Source organism: Nannospalax galili, unplaced genomic scaffold (assembly GCF_000622305.1).
Source record: "Nannospalax galili isolate Female #2095 unplaced genomic scaffold, S.galili_v1.0 scaffold2017, whole genome shotgun sequence".
In the NCBI taxonomy this organism is placed as follows: Eukaryota; Metazoa; Chordata; class Mammalia; order Rodentia; family Spalacidae; genus Nannospalax; species Nannospalax galili.
Window position 1 is genome coordinate 23609 of NW_008339716.1, and position 5280 is coordinate 28888.

Consider the following 5280-nt stretch of genomic DNA (forward strand, 5'->3'; position numbering starts at 1 on the left):
GAAGGAAGGGTGAATGAGGCTTAGGGAGTCCCGGTGCGGAGACCTGCGCTATATACTTACCCCAAGAGGCCTGAGGATAGTAGTCCATGTAATATGTTTTATGTGAGTTTATTAACTTACAAAGAATGAGTACCCAGTGCCTAGCCCTGCACCTCCACGACTCAGAGCCCACCTTATCAGACCATGCCACATCTTGGGCCAGTCAAATATTTTTGTAGGACTTTTTGGAGCCACAGAGTTTTTTTCTCTGCTGGCAGCCATGTTCTATGAAAGCTATGTGGCCATCTGCAAGCCCCTGCATTACATGACTGTCATGAACAACAACATCTGCACTGCCCTTGTCCTCTGCAGCTGGGTGTCTGGGCTGATGATCATCATCACTCCACTCGGCATGGGTCTCCAGCAGAAATTCTGACTCCAATGCCATTGATCATTTCATCTGCGATGTATCTCCTCTTTTCAAGATCTCCTGCTCAAACACATAGTTTCTGGAGCAGACTGTCATCACTTGTGCCATGCTGACTTTCATTATCAACTGATAGGTATGATTCTTACTTACTTGTACATCATCAAGACAATTCTCAGATTTCCTTCTGCTCAGCAAAGGAAGAAAGCCTTTTCCACCTGTTCTTCTCACATGATTGTGGTTTCCATCACCTACAGCAGCTGCATTTTTATCTACATGAAGCCTTCAGCCAAAGAACAGGTAGATATCAATAAAGGGGTATCTGTGCAGGCGACATCTGTTGCCCCTCTGCTAAATCCATTTGTTTATACTTTGAGAAAGAAGCAAGTGAAACAGACTTTGAATAACAGAACCAAAATATTGCACATACTTCATACAAATAAGAACATACTGGACACAGACAATTCAATGAAACTGAAAAGTTAGTTCATTGACAGTTTTTCTGAAAGTTTTAACTAGTTGTCATCTTAATCTATTCGTGGTTCCTTAAATTTTGATTTGTGAATCTATTTAGATAAAAAACTTTTCTCTTTAATGTAAGTCAAAATTATTTTTATTAGTACATATAAGTATCCTAAAATAATTGAAATAAGAGTATTGTATCTTATTTGTGTATTAATAAATTCAAATTAAAAGCCCAAAACAAACAAAACATTAAAATAAGTTATATATATTGTAACCAAAGAGAGGATAAATACTAAAAATACAGACAATATAAATAGAGATACAAAAAACGTAATCTAGAAGATGTAGATTTGCTTTCACAGAGGTGACAAATTGAGCATACTGCTAAAAAACAGCACACATACACTCAATTTGCACATACACAATCAAAAAAATGAAACAGGAATGCAAAATAAAGAACTTTTTCTTCCACCTCCATTACAGTAACAAGAAGGAGTTCACACTTTCTGCTAGAAAGTACCTCAAAACTGAATCAACTGTATGAGGAAAATTCTTATGTTTTTTTAAATTGTTACCATTATTATTATTGTTATCATACTATTCGTGTATACGTGTATGTGTGAATGACAAGCATGCATGCCATGACACACATGTGGTGGTCAGAGGACAAGGCTGTGGAATCAGTTCTGTCCTTACACCTTTACAAGATTCCCAGAGACAAAACTCAAGGTGCCAGGCTTGAGCAGCAAGTACCTCTACCTGCAGGAGGAAATGTTTGACAACTAGCCTGAATGAGGCCACAATTGTCACTAAGGCAACCTACACTGTGATATAGAGATGAAAGTCAGCCATGTACCTGAAAGTAAGGAGGAGGGTTCTGGATCTGCTGTTCTGTGTTTAGGGCTCTCAAATACACTTACTAGGGAATCAACTGAACACATGGAGGCCATGACTAATCAGGTCATGAGAGCTAAGTATGAGTTTTGATAAGATACTAGAGTTAAGAAATCTGTGTGCTTAGAGACTGACTCAGGCAGTGACAAGACCTTAATATCTCTGAAGCTTAAATAAGGGGTAGCAGAGGGGAAGGTGTGCCTTGGGAGTGAGGGCCACATCCCTCATGCCTGGGAAAAACTTGGCAAACAAGCTTGGGGGGAAAAGTTCACACACTATATCTTCTTATAAGTAATAATTTTAAAAATTTTATTGAGCTTTTGTAATTTGATAAAACAGTTCTTAATCAAATTTAGGCCCCTCTCCCATCCATGACCCCTTTGCCTCACAAGACCTCATGTATTCTGCCGTACATGTTAAGTCCCATCTTGTCAAGCATTTGTACCCAGATATTCTTCAGTGTAAATTCATCCACCAGAGTCTAGTCAGTCCATCTAGAGACCATATGTAAGGCGTACCCTCCCTCATTCATCATCAGTCATTCTCCAATAGTTCTCAGTCTAGTGACAGCCTGCCATTCATTTCTCCCTCCCCCTCCAAGGCCCTTGTTTAACTGAGTTGGCACGAGTCTTGTGTTCAATGCCACCATTGCCACAAGTTCACATGTGCAAGCTTCCAGTGATCTGAAAGCCTCTGCTTCCCTGTGTTCATGAACCAGCCCTGACTCTAAAAATCTTTCCACCCACTCTTCCTCAATGGTCCCTGAGCCTTGGATAGGTGAGGTTGCATATAGGAGTCATATCCTACTCTGTGCAGTCTTTTATTCTTTGAAACTTAGCCAGTTGTGGCCTTCTGTATGCATCACACTCTGTTGTATAAGGAAGCTTTACTGGTGAGAGTTGAAGGATGCATTGTTTTCTTTCTACCCCTTGCTCCATGTTCCATGAGCCTTAGTTACAGAGGTTCAAGTGTAGATGTGTCACTTAGTACTTGGCATCTCTCAGACGTATATTCTCTGTGTCTGAGCAACTGTAAAATTCTGCAGTAGCCTCCATCTCTTGCAAAAAGGGTCTTAGTGATGAGTGGTATATGGTATGCTTGTCTGTAAATATAAGGATCCATATTTAGCATATGGTAAGAAATTTCATTTGTCTAGAGATATCATAGAGATAGGATTTTCTCTAGGATATATGACCTCTCCTATTTTCTCCTACCATGTGTATTTTTCTGAGTTTACAGTGTCACTCATGAGTTCACTCCTATTGAGAGGACTTTAAATCCAATTAGATAGCTGTTAATTGCCCCCCAAATAATAGTGCCACTATTGAAGCAGTAGAGTTATTTTGCCATTCTGAACATTATGGTTATTAGGCTTTTCGGCTGGCTTGGAAAATTGATTGTTTTTCTCCCTTGACAGTTTGCATATCATCATCTAGTATTATGATAGCTAAACTTCAGGTAAAAGGCCTCCAAGTCAATTCCTACTCCATTGTTCCAAGTCCTGTATGTAAAGTGTGTCCTGTCTTCAGCAACAGAGTCTTATTTACTAGTTCTGGGAAGTAACCAAGAGGTTTTTAAATAGCCTGTGTTATTTTGGGAGTCTCCTGGACAACTCTTATCAACCTCTCAAAGAGAGATCTCTTCTGTCTGGCACTGTGTTTCTTGCCAAGCAGCACCCAGGTATATATGTCCACTGTGTGGGCATTTCTCATGGGGTTTACAGGGGCATCGCATTTCCCTCTGGGATTCCTAACTATCCAAGATTCATTCATTTCTTCTCTTATTCCTCCCATCTGGTCTTCCTCCTCCCTCCCCAGTCCTAGCACCCTCATTATCCTCCCCCTCCCCACCATCCTCACCAGCCTCCCACCACCCCCCCCTTCTGACTTTCCTCACCCACAACACCTTGGTCCTTTGCACGTTCCTTCCTCCTCTCCTCTTTTATAAAAATGCGTCTGTATTCACAGTGCCCAAGGTTGCTTTTTAAAATATTTGTTTATTTAAATTTTTTTTTAAATTTTTGTATATTTCAAACTCACCAAAAAAGCATCTTTTGCACCAGACCAAGTCTATTATACAGTACCACAACTGGTCACAAAAACATTGTCTATGTATTTCCCAAGCCCTAGTGCCACATCTACAATTCAAGCTCTACACCTAAGGGTCACAGAACATAGACCAAGGAACAAAGAGAGCACTAATGACTACCTCAATTCTCATGAATGAAACTCCTTCATGCAACAGATGGCCAGGAACACAAAAGGTCACAAATGGACAAAGCATAGAGATTAAGAGTCTACAAAAATGATAGTGCTAGATAGCTTTAGTGTGAACTTGACAAACCTGGGTTGAGGGAGCCTCAATTTGGAATTGCCTCTATTGGACTGGCCTGTGGCCATGTCTGAAAGGAATCTTCTTGATGAGTGATGTGGGAGGGCCCAGCCCACTTTGGATGGTGCCACCCCTCAGCAGATGGGCCTGTGTTGCATAAGAAAGCAGGCTGAGCAGGGGCAGGGGGAGCAAGCCAGTAAGCAGCATTCCTCCATGGCCTGTGCTCCAGCTCCTGCCTCCCTGTTCCTGCTCTGAGTTCCTACCTTGAGCTCCCAGATGAACTGTGACCTGTGATATGTAAGCTAAATAAACCCTTTCCTCCCCGAGTTGGTAGTGGTCAGAGTATTTTGTCATAGCAATGAAGAAACAAACCAGAACAATGACGATCCTTAGACAGGACTCCTACATTAAACTTTACTCACCTCAGACTCAGGGACCATTGCAGGAGAGGGGGTCAAAAGATTGTAAGAGCGAGGGAGGAAGAGTATGACCATATGGAAAGAAAGCCTACAAGCTCCAGGGACACTACTCACTTGAACCTGCAGGAACAGTGTCATAATGCACACGACCCATGCAAACTCAAGTAGACAAAAACCCAGCATGGAACTGGGGAAATGGTCAACAGACTCCAATATTGGATGAAGAATTTTTTTATGTGTGTGAATGTATAGCCTGCATGCATGTAAGTGCACCCATATCACACAATGACCACAGAGGTCAGAAGAAGGCTTCAGATTCCCCTGAAATGGAGTTACAGATGGTTGAAGCCACCATGTGATGGCTGGATTCAAACATGGGTCCTCTGCAAGAGCAGCCAGTGATCTTAACCTCTGAGCAATCTCTCCAGCTCCCCACATTCACCCCATTGCTGCTTTTAATAACAGAGTTCAGTAGGGTGACAGAGACTTCATGGTCCAAAGAAGCAAAAACATTTATTGCCTGACATTCTATGGAAATAAAATCCCACCTATCTTTGGCATAGGTTTTGCATTTACACTTTAATGATTTTTTAATATTTAGGAAGAAATTATGAGCCATGTTCCTATATAGCCACATCTTCCTCAGCCACTCAGATATTTCTAGAGAGCAACTCTTAAGCTTGTTAGTTTACGAACAGAATTAACTTTTTCCTACCACTTTGTCTCCTTAACACCCTGAATATACTTGAAAACAGCTTTTGAAAG

At 41.2% G+C, this 5280-nt stretch overlaps 1 pseudogene; it reads left to right on the forward strand.

Moving 5' to 3' along the window:
• The first annotated feature begins 218 nt into the window (after positions 1-218).
• Positions 219-892, forward strand: LOC103735221 (annotated as a pseudogene).
• Positions 893-5280: the final 4388 nt, after the last annotated feature.